This window comes from Schistocerca americana, chromosome X, assembly GCF_021461395.2.
Source record: "Schistocerca americana isolate TAMUIC-IGC-003095 chromosome X, iqSchAmer2.1, whole genome shotgun sequence".
Lineage (NCBI taxonomy): Eukaryota > Metazoa > Arthropoda > Insecta > Orthoptera > Acrididae > Schistocerca > Schistocerca americana.
In genome coordinates, this window is record NC_060130.1 from 556,428,253 (window position 1) to 556,445,360 (window position 17,108).

The 17,108-nt window shown below is 45.1% G+C and overlaps 1 protein-coding gene across 1 annotated transcript in view; it reads right to left on the bottom strand.

The window, feature by feature from the left end:
* Positions 1 to 17,108, bottom strand: part of LOC124555398 — a 498,627-nt gene that overhangs the window by 201,685 nt on the left and 279,834 nt on the right. The gene's annotated exons all lie outside the window — the stretch shown is intronic.

Consider the following 17,108-nt stretch of genomic DNA (forward strand, 5'->3'; position numbering starts at 1 on the left):
CACCCAAGTCAGCTTTTTATGAAAAAGGAGGCCGTGAAAGGGGGACTGTGCAACAACATTCAAGTGCTTTGTATCTAAGTAAGGTTCTGAATCAGTATGAACCACGGTACGACGACAGAATTTCGTGATTCGTGTTTTTGTAGGAGAGAACTGGAAACCATTGGAAAGTATCTAAGTTAGGGTGACCAGTGGCCTAACAGAGGTAAATAGCCCATTTATGACGACGAGAGTGACACGCAGCATAGAACCCTGTGAGACGACATTCTCTTGGATCTATGGAAAGCTGACTGAAGTACTAACTCTAACCCTGAACAACTGGTAGGATAAGAACTAGTGAATAAGACTCTGTATGGAGTCTTGACAGCCCCAGTCATGGATGATGATAAAAATGTGGTGACACCATGCAACGCTGTATGCCTTATGTGGGTCGAAAACGACCGTGATGAGGTTTGGCTTTAAATAAAGCCTGTCAGATTGCTGTTGATTATGGATGGTTGGTTGTGGATTGTTCCTCCCAGAGAACACACTGACAGGGGGACAAAAGGCCTGAGATTTGAAAGAAATTCAGAATAATCAGTAGGCTACCATCCTTTCGAACAGTTTGCATGCCACGTTGGTGGGATTAATGAATCGGTAGCTGTCGAGAGACGTTCGGTTTTCGAGTGGCCTAAGGTTTGGGAAGATGCCATCTATCCATTACGAAGGCAGGACACCTTTGAACCAAATATGGTTCAAGATCTCGAGCAGATTAACATTTAAATGTTGTAACATTTGATTGTGAACGGAATCAGGGTCTGTGACCATGTTGAGAGAAGATCCTGAAGCAGTTCCCACTTATTGAAGGTTTTATTATACAATTCGGCTTAGTGGGGGACGAAACATATAAGATCACTTCTACTTGCCATTTCTGAATTATAAAGATAGCTATGTAAGAAGAGGACACTGGTGCTGTCACACAGTGGATCGTAACGTGATCAGCAAGAAGCGACGCATCTCTACAAAGACCACCCTTAAGGACAAGACCCAGTACGAAAGACTATGGAGCTTGGCCCACACCTGGGAAAAAAAGAAAAAATTTCCAAGTGGGAGAGGTAGCGTCCAAGCACTTTGTTCAAATGGCTCTGAGCACTATAGGACTTAACTCCTAAAGTCATCAGTCCCCTAGAGCTTAGAACTACTTAAACTTAACTAACCTAAGGACATCACACACGTCCATGCCAGAGGCAGGATTCGAACCTGCGACCGTAGCGGTCGCGCGGTTCCAGACTGCAGCGGCTAGAACTGCTCGGCCACAACGGCCGACGTTCAAGCACTCCTTCCTACTATGCTTAAATAGACAGCAAACCTTAGCACATAGTCATTAAGGGTGGCCTGTGAAGGACGCTGGTTGAGATGATGTAACGCATTATGACGATCCTGAACAGCTGTAATGTCTTTGGTCCACTATGCCATTGGTCAGTGATGGACGGAACCTGTAGAAAAGGAGGATAGCAGATTCAGCGGTGCAGGTGCCCGCGTCGAAGATGTTCAGCGCAACCTTGTCGACGCAATCTGACACAGTGGTGGCGAAGACCATAAAGGCATTCAACTTCCAGTTGACTCTCTGAAGCACTCATCGTGGAAATCTGTCCACAGGCGGTGGTAAGGAAGTGACAAGAGGACTGGAAACTGGTCACTGTTAGAAGGACAGTCAAGTAGTAACCTATGTAGCAAAGAGACTAGGTTGGGGAAGTGTTCGTTAGGTCGACAGCTGAAAAGGAGCATGGGTGACACTGAAGTGGGTAGGAGTACATCACTGAGGAGACGCAGATCACGGTCGGTAGAATGCTGATCGCATAAGAAAGGACCTATCAGATGAAGTGGTGTTTCCCCACAGGGTATGGTAAACACTGAAACCCCCAAGAAGGATAAAATAGAGGGAAGTTGTTGAATTAAGGTGGTCAGTTCAATGTAAGTAAATGGTATACCTGGAGGTAAATAAATGTAACAAATGATGATCGCTGAGGTTGTTTGTATCTGCACCACTATTGCTCCCAACGTGGCAGGAATGGGAACCCATTCACTGACGACATCGGAAAGAACAGACAACACACGCATATATAATCGAAGTGAGGTCTTACGGGAATGGGTAGAATACCTCGAGTAAGGAGAATAATGGACGAGGGACACTATAAGAGTAGTGTGTGGATATACTGATAATTTGGGTCTTACAGGAGGCGTGCTAGTGTATTCTGTGCAGTTGCGATGACCACTGTGTCCGGATGGCGCAGCGATCAGCACATTTGCCTAGTAAGCAGAAGACCCGGATTCGACTCCCAGACCAGTACAAATTTTCAACATTCCCATCGATTTAAATCAATGACCACTATCAGCTATTTTTATTCATTCCTATGTATCTCGATTAATTATAGTGGCTGTGGGATCGTAACTGTGCGAGAGAACAGACACTACACATATAACTTCATAATCGTCAATTTTCTTCCAGTAATGGCTCAGAATCATTGTGCTGCATTTGATTGGCATTTAGATTAAATATTCGGAGTAATTTTCACTTAAGATTTGTCGTGGGTTTGGTACTTTTACGTTTATTAGTCTTGAAAGGTCATTCAACACAGACGCTATAGCTAATTTCACTTTTTATGTCAGCCATAACTGGGCCATTGAATGCTTGGCATGTCACTAGTTCAGTGATAACATGATGTGCTTTAAAGAGAAGGCTGCATTACATGTTGGTTCAAACCTCGCTGGAGAGCTTTTACCTCTTATGTGACGGGGCTACAAGCATACAGATCAAAAATCAATAGGCAAGCTTAAGAAAACTATTACTGAACATGAAAATATTTTTTTATATTGTACAATTAAGCCCTATTTATTGCCTGCATTTTTATGATTCTAATGAGACTATATATGATCTAGGGGTTACGGAGTCAATGTAGCAAGAAGGTTTATGGTGGAGAAGTTATGATAGGAGTTCATTACCGATTTTGGGTGTGACTGCTTGTAGCCCTGTCACGGAAGAGGTAAAAAAAATCCTTTTTCCATAGAGAGAAAATTGGAGCAGAGTAAAGGTATTACAGACGTCTAGAAGTACGAGCGACACACAAAGCAAAATGGCTAAGCAGGAAAGACTAGAGGAAAAATTAAAAGCTGTAGAAACATGAGTAATTATGGGCAGGAAAAGTGAAATGAGAAGGTACTGTCTACATAAAAATAGAGAGAGATCTTTGGGGAGGAGAGAAAAGAAGCAGCTGTATGAATACCAAGAGTTCAGATGGCAACCCAGTACAAAGAAAAGAAGCTGAAAGTTGGAAGGAAGACACAGACGACCTATGTAAGAGAAACTGGTCGACAATGTTATAGAAATAGAAGAGGAAATACGTGATGATCAGAGCATTGAAAGATCCAAGTGTAAACAAGGACCCTGGAGTAGAACACATTCCCTTAAAATTACTGATACTTGGAAGAGCCGACTATGACAATACTATTCCACCTGGAGTTAAAGATATATAAGACTGCCAAAATACCCTCAGACTTCGGAAGAATGTAATAGTTCCCATACTAAGGAAGATAGATGCTCAAACGTGTGAATACTACCAAATGATCCGTTTAGTAAGTGATCCATGAAAAATGCTGATGCAACTTATTTACAAAGGAATGGGAAAATTTGTAGAAGATGACCACTGGGAAGATCAGCTTTAATTCTAGGGAAATTTAGGAAAGCGAGATGCAATACTGACCCTATGAGACTAAGACAAACCTGGGTTTATAGCATTTGTGGAAGTTTGTGGCAATGTTGACTGGACTAGACACACAAAGTTTGGAGGTAGCAGGAATAAAACACATGGACCGAATTGTTATTTGCAATTCATACAGAAACCAGACTTCAGTTATAAAAGTAGAAGCATATGAAATGGAAGTCATAGTTGAAAAGGGAGTGAGACAGGGTTTAACCTAGAATGAAATTTTCACTCTACAGCGGAGTGTGCGCTGATATGAAACTTCCTGGCAGTTTAAAACTGTGTGCCGGACCGAGACTCGAACTCGGGACCTTTGCAAAGGTCCCGAGTTCGAGTCTCGGTCCGGCACACAGTTTTAATCTGCCAGGAAGTTTCAGGGTTTAACCTATCCCGAACTGTATTCAATCTATAGGCCCTGCACTGAGCAAACTGTGAAGGAAACCAAAGAAAAATTTGGAAAGGGAATTAAAGTTCATGGAGAAGAAATAAAAACTTAACATTTGTCGATGACATTGCAATACCGTCAGAGTTGGCAAAGGACTTGGAAGTGTAGTTGATCGGAATGAATAGTGTCCTGATAAGAGATTGTAAGATTAACATAGAAGTAAAATAAGTTTAATGGAATGTAGAATAGTCAAATGAAGCGATTCTGAGAGAATTAGATTAGGAAATGAGACACTGAAATTGGTAGATGAGTATTGGTATTTATGCAGTAAAATAACTCATGATGGCCGAAGTAGAGAGGATATAATACGCAGATTGGCAATAGCATGATAAGTATTCATGAAAAAGAGGAATTTGTTAACTTTTGATACAAATATAAGCGTTAAGAAGTATTTTCTGAATGCATTGGTCTCTGGTATAGTCTCTTATGGATGTGAAACGTGAACGATAAGTGGTTCGGATAAAAAGAGGATAGAAGCTTTTGAAATGTTGTGCAACAGGAGAATGCTGAAGATACGTATATCGAATTTAAAAATGAGAAGGTACTGAACTGAAGTGAGCCGAAGAGAAATTTATTGCACAGTTCAACTAAGAGAAGACATCAGTTGACAGGACACATCCTGAGGCATCAGTAAATTGTCAGTTTGGTGATGGATAGAAGTGTGGGAGGAAAAATTGTAGAGGGAGAATAAGGAATGACTATAGTAAACGGGTTCAAATAGATGTAATTTGCGATAGTCGTGCAACGATGAAGACGCTTGCACAGGATGAACTGACATGGATTGGTGCATCAAACCAGTTTTCGAACTGAAGATCAAAACAACGCATAATATACAGTTTTATTGTCGCAATCGTGGCATCAAATAATCTGTTGACTGGGTTTCGTTACGTGTCTTCTCCCACTGCCACATTTCTACACTTCCGTGGTACGAGACGGTGCTAAAAAGTAGTACCTCCGAATTTTTTATGTGAAAACTCAAAGCTTCTGAAATCAAACAGACGTTATTAACATTATAAATTTTTATTCTTTATATCTACTTACTTATTTCATGACAATCACCCTGTAGACGAACGCACTTCTCCCAACGAGACTAGTTGATACTGTCACTGCAGAATGTTTGATTTTGAGGCCGAGCCACAGCCTCATCTTTGCTTGCGTCGCTTCATCAATATCAAAGTGAAATTCTCAGATATGTGCTTTAAGTTCTGAAAACATATGAAAATCGGGTGGGGGCGAGTTGGGACCGTATGAAGAATAATCGATAACAGTGAACGCAGGCGTCGGATTAAATGTCGCAGCCGTCGTGTGTAGTCTGGCTGGAGGAGAGGGTGCTCCATGTGTGGACGTACTTTTCGAATTTTTGCTTTAGTTTTCTGAGGGTCTCTCACGCACCGACATAGCTGCGTTACACGCAACCACGTTACACGCTACTATTCGCAACACTATAGCGGTAGAGGGGTGTAACTTGCGTCACCAATGAGGGACAGTCGACAGAGTATTATGAATGTCACGTAACACCTTAATAAACATTGAGAAAATAATAAAAACTCTGAGGCACTACTTTTCAGCACGCCCTCTTAGTTCTGTAATGCTACGTACTTGAGTATGACACAAGACTTCATATAGCCACAGACTGTTTCGAGGTCGGAAGTGCGTAATGTCTTAATAATTCGTGACGATTGGGCTCACACGCGTTGTGGATCACTTATGTTTTATTAGAACAGTCTTTCGTCGTGAGTATATCATTGTAAGTTGTAATTCCTATATATTAGTACACTGCATCTGTATTTTATAGCGTTTTTCGTTAGTTTATTGTACACAACATATAAACATAAGAGAGAAATTAATCATCAATAATATTTTCTCCTCATTCGTCATATATTGGGCTATGCATTGTTAAGCTTAAGGTAGTTGGAAAGCTAGGAAACTAAAGACGCAAAGCACGTCGGCCACCGTAAACGGTAGCGTTTAAGTTACTAGAGGTAAGCAGTAACTAGGGAGCATAAGAATTGCAGACGATCCCCGCAGATGTCCCAGGGCAGGAATTTCTGTTCAGATAATTAAGCGGAAATTTCATACAATGTCTAGATGCTGTTGTAAGGTGTCACAGTAGATGACGCTCGCAAACAGGTACGTCTTAGCATATGCAGCAAGCCTGACACTAGGTCCTGAGAACCGGAACGTCAGTGTATGAAATACAGGTTAGAGTGTGATAGGAAAGACTTAAAACGGCTGTAACAGCGGTCCCCGCTCCCTAGAGTGTCTCCACCAGTAGGGTGGAGCAAAGTAAGGTAAAACACTGTTGTTGCTAGCCATACTAGGAAGAGTAGTGACATCTAATTCTTAGCTGAACGCTGTTTCCACCAAACTAGAAGTTTGTTACTGTAAAGGCAGGAACATCCCTACCTACAAGGTAGAAGGGAAAAGGGCTTTAATGTGATTAGCCAGAAGCACCTGGAAAGCTCAGAGCCTCACGTCAGATTGGTCGATGCCTGTAAAGTGCCGGTAGATTCGCGGACAGACTATAGATATGGACGAAACGTGTGCCACCACAATACTTTAAAAACTCCGGATATTCGTATGAGGTCATGCCGTTGGGACGCCAACTTCGTGTCACTCATCGATAGTCTATGGTAAGCTCCGTTTCAAGTCAGTTTTCTCACTTGGAGAGCTGCTCTCAGTGTTTATACTTTACAATTCAGCTTGAATGCTACGTCTGTTTGCTCTCATCCCTCAAACTCAACACAGTATCTTCTGTTGTGCCTTCAGTCAAATCCTTTGCTTTTCTGATATCTGGAATGAGCCTTTAGTGTACTAGTTTAGTCTGAATGCAACGAACAACATAAAATATCTGACGCGTTGAGAAGAAAATTTTAAATGTAATTTAAAATCATTTCTCCTGTGCAACTCCTTTAATTCCATTGACGAATTTATACTTAAAATTTTCTCAGCATGTTATAGTCTTTGGTGGAGATTTCAATTTACCAGATATAGACTGCGACACTCAGATGTTTAGGACGGGTGGTAGGGACAGAGCATCGAGTGACATTACACTGAGTGCTCTATCCGAAAATTACCTCGAGCAATTAAACAGAGTACCGACTCGTGGAGATAACATCTTGGACCTACTGATAACAAACAGACCCGAACTTTTCGACTCTGTAGGTGCAGAACAGGGAATCAGTGATAATAACGCCGTTGCAGCATCCCTGAATATGGAGGTTAATAGGAATATAAAAAAAGGGAGGAAGGTTTATCTGTTTACCAAGAGTAATAGAAGGCAGATTTCAGACTACCTAACAGATCAAAACGAAAATTTGTGTTCCGACACTGACAATGTTGAGTGTTTATGGAAAAAGTTTAAGGCAATTGTAAAATGCGTTTTAGACAGGTACGTGCCGAGTAAAACTGTGAGGGACGGGAAAAACCCAACGTGGTTCAACAACAAAGGTAGGAAACTACTGCGAAAGCAAAGAGAGCTTCACTCCAAGTTTAAACGCAGCCAAAACCTCTCAGACAAACAGAACCTAAACGATGTCAAAGTTAGCGTAAGGAGGGCTATGCGTGAAGCGTTCAGTGAATTCGAAAGTAAAATTCTATGTACGGACTTGACAGGAAATCCTAGGAAGTTCTGGTCTTACGTTAAATCAGTAAGTGGCTCGAAACAGCAGATCCAGACTCTACGGGATGATGATGGCATTGAAACAGAGGATGACACGCGTAAAGCTGAAATACTAAACACCTTTTCCCAAAGCTGTTTCACAGAGGAAAACCGCACTGCAGTTCCTTCTGTAAATCCTCGCACAAACGAAAAAATGGCTGACATCGAAATAAGTGTCCAAGGAATAGAAAAGCAACTGGAATCACTCAACAGAGTAAAGTCCACTGAACCTGACGGGATACCAATTCGTTTCTACACAGAGTACGCGAAAGAACTTGCCCCCCTTCTAACAGCCGTGTACCGCAAGTCTCTAGAGGAACGGAAGGTTCCAAATGATTGGAAAAGTAGCCGGCCGAAGTGGCCGTGCGGTTAAAGGCGCTGCAGTCTGGAACCGCAAGACCGCTACGGTCGCAGGTTCGAATCCTGCCTCGGGCATGGATGTTTGTGATGTCCTTAGGTTAGTTAGGTTTAACTAGTTCCAAGTTCTAGGGGACTAATGACCTCAGCAGTTGAGTCCCATAGTGCTCAGAGCCATTTGAACCATTTGATTGGAAAAGAGCACAGGTAGTCCCAGTCTTCAAGAAGGGTCGTCGAGCAGATGCGCAAAACTATAGACCTATATCTCTGACGTCGATCTGTTGTAGAATTTTGAAACAAGTTTTTTTGCTCGAGTATCATGTCGTTTTTGGAAACCCAGAATCTACTCTGTAGGAATCAACATGGATTCCGGAAACAGCGATCGTGAGAGACCCAACTCGCTTTATTTGTTCATGAGACCCAGAAAATATTAGATACAGGCTCCCAGGTAGATGCTATTTTCCTTGACTTTCGGAAGGCGTTCTATACAGTTCCCCACTGTCGCCTAATAAACAAAGAGCCTACGGAATATCAGACCAGCTGTGTGGCTGGATTGAAGAGTTTTTAGCAAACAGAACACAGCATGTTGTTATCAATGGAGAGACGTCTACAGACGTTAAAGTAACCTCTGGCGTGCCACTGGGGAGTGTTATAGGACCATTGCTTGTCACAATCTATATAAATGACGTAGTAGATAGTGTCGGAAGTTCCATGCGGCTTTTCGCGGATGATGCTGTAGTATACAGAGAAGTTGCAGCATTAGAAAATTGTAGCGAAATGCAGGAAGATCTGCAGCGGATAGGCACTTGGTGCAGGGAGTGGCAACTGACCCTTAACATAGACAAATGTAATGTATTGCGAATACATAGAAAGAAGGATCCTTTATTGTATGATTATATGACAGCGGAACAAACGCTGGTAGCAGTTACTTCTGTAAAATATCTGGGAGTATGCGTGCGGAACGATTTGAAGTGGAATGATCATACAAAATTAATTGTTGATAAGGCGGGTACCAGGTCGAGATTCATTGGGAGAGTCCTTAGAAAATGTAGTCCATCAACAAAGGAGGTGGTTTACAAAACACTCGTTCGACCTATACTTGAGTATTGCTCATCAGTGTGGGATCCGTACCAGATCGGGTTGGCGGAGGAGATAGGGAAGATCCAAAGAAGGGCGGCGCGTTTCGTCACAGGGTTATTTGGTAACCGTGATAGCGTTACGGAGATGTTTAACACAAACTCAAGAGGCAGAGTCTGCAAGAGAGGCGCTCTGCATCGCGGTGTAGCTTGCTCGCCAGGTTTCGAGAGGGTGCGTTTCTGGATGAGGTATCGAATATATTGCTTCCCCCTACTTATACCTCCCGAGGAGATCACGAATGTAAAATGAGAGAGATTCGAGCGCGCACGGAGGCTTTCAGACAGTCGTTCTTCCCGCGAACCATACGCGACTGGAACAGAAAAGGGAGGTAATGACAGTGGCACATAAAGTGCCCTCCGTGACACACCGTTGGGTGGCTTGCGGAGTATAAATGCAGATGTAGATGAAAAATTTGTAGTCAGAAAATAGTTAACAGTAATCTTTTACACATATCCTGTAAACTGACTCGTTCCAAATCATTTCGATTAAATAATCGTTCAAATCATCTATGGAACATTTAACTAATTAACAAGGGCTATTTAGATCCTGGAGTATGCTGCTACGAGTATCCTTATTGAGTTTCAAAATCCACACCTCTCTTAGGTGCCCTGTGACAGTGTTTGGCGCTGATCTAAGTAATCATCTTTCATAACTGACAATTTGTTCTTTCTGAATTTGTTCCTAACCGTTCGGAGATTGAAGACTGGCGTTATAAATCGGTCCATCTCCTCTATGCCTGGACTCGACACATCTAAACCAATCTGACAATGCTCAGATACATTTTCGATAGCACTCCTGCTTAATGCTATCGGTTCAGAGTTTAAAATGTCGTCAAGCCAAATATAAACCGCATTGCAGTCAGGAATGGAATTTTATTGATGATTTTTCGATAAGTACGATAAAAAGTAAAAATTTCAGATTTCAAGAACCTACGAAGATACTAGATGGCTTCTTTTGTGAAATTAGCAAAGTGCAGACTACGCAGTCGTGTTGATCATTTTTATTACATTGCGACCCCAAAGCGTCTCAGCTGTTGATAACAGTAACAAATGCGATGGATACACTTCTAGGACACTATTCGTACAACACACCACTTTCTCGCCATGACATGCGTAAGATTGACAAGCCTTTGCTCGAAATGTTTGTTTGTTAAGTCTCAGCCAGCTATTTCTTTTCATGAAATTAACATAAAGGCATCTTATCTCGGCGCCACTGAAAATATTCGATTGGAAAGCTCAACAAGGTTCAAGTAAAACTGGACGTTTGGTCAGCCACTGATGCATGCAGTACTCCCACACCCGTTTTACTGCGACGGGAGTATGGTGGTTCAAACCCCTTCTGGCCATTGCGATTTAGATTAATAGTTACTTCCCTATAACGCTTAAGGCAAATGCAGGTCATGGTTCGCTTAAAATGCACAGCTATTTTCCTTTCCACTCTGAAATTTTACCGCATGTCTAATGATCTCGCCATCGACGGGGCCTTAAAGCCTAACATTGCTTCCTTGCTGTATTCCTTGAATTTTGTACCTTATCAATTGTCTATATAGCGAATAATCAACGTCAAAATTATCCCACTTGGAACGTGAAAACTGTTTCTGACATGATGTCACTCCATACGCGGCCAAAATGTTTCGAGGTGGCTCTGATACCATCACACCTTTCGTCACAGTCAGGAGAGGGAAAAGTATGACGATTGCTACATTTTTTATTTTTTCTATCTGAAGCTCCGTTTTTCTAGCGCTTAAACAAGACGTTCTGTAACCGTCAAAATGGGCTATATTCAATATGTCACTTCAATGAAAGTATTAGGCTGTCAAATAAAAAATGCCAATTGATAAATACACTTTCATTTTTTTTTTTATTTGGTTTTAGGGCGCAAAACTGCTATGGTCATTAGCGCCCGGTCTGTGACTTAGGAAACGGTAAAAAACGAAAATGGAAAGCAGCAGCAATGGAAACGAAACTCAAAAATTGGAGAAACTAAAAGCAGAAGGAAAGCTTAAAAATCCACTACAGAAAGGGGTTGGTTGTCCCCAAAAAGAGCTTCAAATGACTGACGTCATCTCACTGGCACTAATAAACTCGAGAACGCGATCGGCCGAGCGCGTGTCATCTGCTAAAATTGACGATAGCTGTAGATGGGCGCGTAACGGAGTAAAATAGGGGCACTCAATTAAAAGGTGTCTTACCGTCCACAGCTGAAAGCAGTGGGGACAGAGTGGGGGAGGATCGCCGCTTAAAAGATGTCGATGGCTAAAAAGACAGTGCCCTATCCGGAGTCGAGTTAAAATTACCTCCTCCCGACGACGCGTTCGGGAGGAAGAGGTCCGAGCACAGGGAAGAGCTTTCACGTACCGCAATTTATTATGGGGAAGTGTCGACCAATGTGCGTGCCATAAAAGGACAACACGACGACATAAAACGCTCCGTAGATCGGCGAAGGGAATCGATCGAATAGCTGGCCGAAGAAGAGAGACTGCAGCCTTGGCCGCTATATCGGCCGCCTCATTGCCACAGATACCAACGTGTCCTGGGAGCCAGAGGAACGCAACAGAGACGCCCCCAAATGGAGCAAGCGCAGGCAGTCCTGAATCCGGTGGACCAGAGGGTGGACAGGGTAGAGAGCTTGGAGACTGAGGAGAGAGCTGAGAGAATCTGAACAGATAACATACTGTATCCGCTGATGGCGGCGGATGTATTGGACAGCCTGGAGATCAGCGTAAAGCTCCGCAGTATAAACCGAACACTGGTCAGGAAGCCGAAATTGATTTGGGGTGTCGCCAACAATATAGGCACTCCCTACACCTAACGATGTTTTCCAGCCATCAGTGTAAATGAATGTGGCTTCCTTCATTTGTGCACATAGAGCAGCAAATGCCCGACGATAAACACGTGAAGGGGTACCATCGTTGGGAAATTGACAAAGGTCACGGAGCAGGCAGATCCGGGGACGGAGCCAAGGCGGTGCTTTACCCCAAGTTGTCAAGAAGGTTTTAGGAAAGCGGAAGGAAAGAGAATGGAGCAGTTGACGGAAGGGACTCCCGGTGGTGGTAGGGAGGAAGGGCGGCCCGCATACCATACATCCAAGGAGGCGTCGAAAAATATGTCATGGGCCGGATTAGCAGGCATGGAATGCAGATGGCTAGCATAACGACTCAGGACTGCTCGCCGATTGGACAGCGGAGGTTCAGCAGTCTCAGCATAAAGGCTTTCCACAGGGCTGGTGTAAAAAGCTCCAGACACTAAACGTAATTCACGGTGGTGGATAGAGTTGAGACACCGAAGAATAGACGGCCGAGCAGAGGAGTAAACTATGCTTCCGTAGTCCAATTTCGAGTGCACTAAGGCGCGATAGAGGTGGAGAAGGACCACTCGGTCCGCTCCCCAGGAGGTACCATTCAGGACACGGAGGGTGTTGAGGGATCGCAGACAGCGAGCCGAAAGATAGGAAACGTGGGAGGACCAGCACAGTTTTCTGTCAAACATAAGACCCAAGAATTTAGCGACGTCCTAAAACGGAAGGTTGACAGGTCCTAGATGTAAGGAGGGTGGAAGAAACTCCTTACGTCGCCAAAAATTAACACAAACGGTCTTACTGGGAGAAAAACGGAAGCCGGTTTCGATTCTCCAAGAGTGGAGGCGATCGAGACATCCTTTAAGACGTCATTCAAGAAGGCTGGTCCGTTGAAAACTGTAGTAGATCGCAAAATCGCCCACAAAGAGGGATCCCTAGACATCAGGAAGGAGACAATCCATAATCGGATTTATGGCAATGGCGAACAGTACAACACTCAGCACGGAGTCCTGGGGTACCCCATTTTCTTGGGAGAAAGTACGGGAGAGAGTAGTGTTCACCAGCACTCTAAATGTGAGCTGTGCCATAAATTCGTGAAGAAAAAGGGGCAGCCGACCTCGGAAGCCCCAAGAGAACAGTGTGCGGAGGATGCCTGTCCACCAAGAGGTATCGTAAGCTCTCTCCAGGTCAAAAAATATTGCTAATGTTTGGCGTTTCCGGAGAAAATTGTTCATGATGTAAGTGGAGAGAGCAACAAGATGGTCAACTGCAGAACGATGCTTTCGGAAACCGCATTGGGCAGGTGTTAGAAGACAGCGGTACTCCAGCCACCAAGCTGAACGGCAATTCACCATACGCTCCAAAACCTTACATACACTACTCGTGAGAGAAATGGGGCGATAGCTAGAGGGGAGATGTTTGTCCTTTCCAGGTTTCGGAAAAGGAACGACGATAGCTTCCCGTCATCGTCTGGGAAAAGTACTGTCGGTCCAAATTCGATTATAAAGGCGAAGGAGGTAACGCAGACTATGGGTTGATAAATGCAGCAACATTTGGACGTGAATACCATCCGGTCCCGGGCTGGAGGAGCGAGGAAAAGAGAGTGCATGTTGGAGTTCCCGCATGGAGAAAACAGTATTGTAGCTTTTGAGAGGAGAAAGCAAGAGGTCGCACTTCCGCTGCACGTTTCTTCGGGAGAAACGCTGGCGGGTAATTTGAAGGGCTCGAAATCTCAGCAAAGTGCTGACCCAATGAGTTAGAAATTGCGACGGGGTCCACTAATTTATCATGCGCGACAGTGAGCCCAGAGACCGGGGAGAAACTAGGCGCGCCTGAGAACCGTCGAATCCGACTCCAAACTTCGAGGAGGGAGTGAAGGTGTTAAATGAGCTAGTAAAGAATTTCCAACTTTCCTTCTTGCTATCGCGGATGACGCGACAGCATCGCGCTCGGAACTGCTTATAGCGGATACAGTTGTGCGAAGTAGGATGGTGGCGGAAAACGCGAAGAGCACGTTGCCGCTCACGTATTGCGTCACGGCATGCCGCGTTCCACCAAGGAACTGTGGGCCACCGGGGCAATGCGGAGGTGCGTGGTATTGAACGTTCCGCAGCTGTAAGAATAACGTCTGTAATATGTGTGACCTCATCGTCGATGCTAGGAAAGTGACTGTCATCGAATGTCGCTAGAGACGAAAAAAGTGTCCAATCGGCTTGGCCAAACTTCCAGCGTCGCGGGCGCAAATATGGCTGTTGAGGCTGCAGTCTACGGACACATGGTAAGTGGTCACTCGAGTGTGTATCATCAAGGGTGAACCATTCGAAGCGCCGAGCTAGCGGAACAGTACCGACCGAACGGTCCAAATGAGAGAAATTTGTCGTGGAGGCAGACAAAAATGTAGGGTCCCCAGTGTTGAGGCAAACTAGATCCGCTTGGTGGAAGACGTCTAGCAATAGTGAGCCACGCGGACAAGGATGTGGAGATACCCAAAGCGGGTGGTGGGCATTGAAGTCCCCAACCAGCAAATAGGGGGGGTGGAAGCTGACCAAGAAGATGAAGGAGATCAGCTCGTGCCATTGGTGTGGACGATGGAATGTATACAGTACGAAGGGAAAAGGTATATCCAGAAAGGGAAAGACGGACAGCGACAGCTTGGAAGGAGGTGGTTAAGGGGATTGGGTGATAATGGACAGTATCATGGAGAAGAATCACGAGTCCACCATGGGCTGGAGTGCCTTCAACAGAGGGGAGATCAAATCGGACGGACTGAAAATTGGGGAGAACAAAGCGGTCATGGGGACGCAGCTTTGTTTCCTGAAGACAGAAGACGACCGGCGAGTAGAATCGTAAGAGGATCGACTATTCATCCCGATTGGCTCGAAAGCCGCGGATATTCCAGTGGATAATGGACATAGGGTGAACAGAAAATGGAGGAATGTGACCAAGGTTGCCGTCAACTCAGCGACTGTTCAGAGCTTGCGACCGACAGCATGGAATGGCATTCAGCCGAAGCCAGAAGATCCAGATCCATAGGTTGTTCAGGAGCAGCTCCTGCCACCAGCGATCGGCCGGTTGATCGGCCGCCAGCAGTGCGCCTCGGCGACACAGAAGACGGCCGAGGGCGATTACCGCCAGGTGGTGCTGTAGATGAGACACGCCTTGGCGGAGAAGGAGATGAACTGGGTTTCTTACTAGCCTTCTTGGAAACATGATGTTTAGATGAAGGAGGAACCGATGGTTGTGAAGTTGGGGTACGTAAAAAATCTTCACGAGTATGCTCTTTTTTCGAAGTCTTGGTGTCTGACTTTCGGGCTCGAGATTTAGCAGAACCCGATGAAGGGTGAGCAATAGAGTGGGCAGGCGAAAGTGGTGAGGTTGAAAGGGCGATCTTTGCGCTGGCCGATCTGACGACCGTGGCACTAAAGGTAAGGTCACAAGTCTGCGTGGCCGCCTCCTTTGTTGGCTGAGGAGAGGCAAGGACAGTGCTGTATTTTCCTGTCTGAGGCACGGTGGGCTGTCGACTGGCGAATAATTTTCGAGCAGCAAAGGTCGACACCTTTTCCTTCACTCTGATTTCCTGAATGAGCTTTTCGTCTTTAAAAATGGGGCAATCTCGAGAGGAAGCAGCATGGTCACCCATACAGTTGATGCAACGAGGGGATGGAGGTCGACAAGCACCCTCATGGGCATCCTTGTCACATGTAACACATTTGGCCGGATTGGAACAGGACTGGCTGGTGTGATTGAACCGCTGACACCGATAGCAACGCGTAGGGTTTGGGATGTAAGGGAAAAAGGAAATTATCTCATAGCCTGCTTTCATTTTCGATGGGAGTTGAACTTTGTCGAATGTCAAGAAGACAGTATGGGTTGGAATGATGTTTGTGTCAACCCTTTTCATGACTATCAACAGCCGTTACGCCCTGGTCGGACAGGTAGTGTTGAATTTCCTCGTCAGACAATCCGTCGAGGGAGCGTGTATAGACGACCCCACGTGATGAATTTGAAGTACAGTGCGGTTCCACCCGGACTGGGAATGTGTGTAGCAGTGAAGTACGCAGCAATTTTGTGCCTGGAGGCCACTGACTGTTTCTAACAACAAGGTGCCATTCCGTAATCTGGAACAAGACTTTACAGGACCTGCAATTGCGTCGACGCCTTTCTGAATAATGAAAGGGTTCACCGTGGAGAAGCCGTGACCTTCGTCAGACCGAGAAACAACAAGAAACTGTGGCAATGATGGAAGGACTGTCTGTGGCTGAGACTCATTGAACTTACGCTTGTGAGCTGACATAGTAGAAGATGAGGAAACCATTGCGAAAGTATCCCCCATGATTACCGGCGTCTCCGATGGCGCGCTCCTTCCTTGTGGGGGCCCTCTCTGAGGGCACTCCCGCCTTAGGTTATTGTTCACACCTCAGGTCACACCTCCCGACGAACGGACGGAGAGACCAATCGGCACTTTCGGAAGGTATCAGCTCGGGTAATCACCCCTCCCTGGGCCTGGCTGTTACCAGGGGGTACGTACGTGTCCTACCTGTCTACCCGGGGTGGGGAATTATGCGTTACCCCATCACCGGCTATGCATGGAAATGTGTGGGTCGGTCTTCAGACACGCACAGGGAGGAAAAAAGAGAAAGGGAAAGGAAAGAAGAGAGGTCTCAAACGCCGCAGCGGAGATAAGGGCAGAGAGAAGAGGTGAGGAAAAGAGAAGGTCAAAGGAAGGACGAAGACTTGCAAGCAGAGAAAGCAAAGAATTTGTTACAGTTTCGAGTGTCCGTCTCTGGACGTAGGCACAAAACATACTCCCAGAGGGGAAGAAAGGGAAGGAAAGAGGCGGTGGTGAGGGGGGGGGGCTAAGATGGGGGATGGGGAAGGATTGCGGAAAGGGAAGGTACGCAGCCCGGAAAGGAAGGAAGGCCACATTAGCTCGGGGTCCCGTGCTCGCTATGCACATATCCACAAAAGAGTTGTG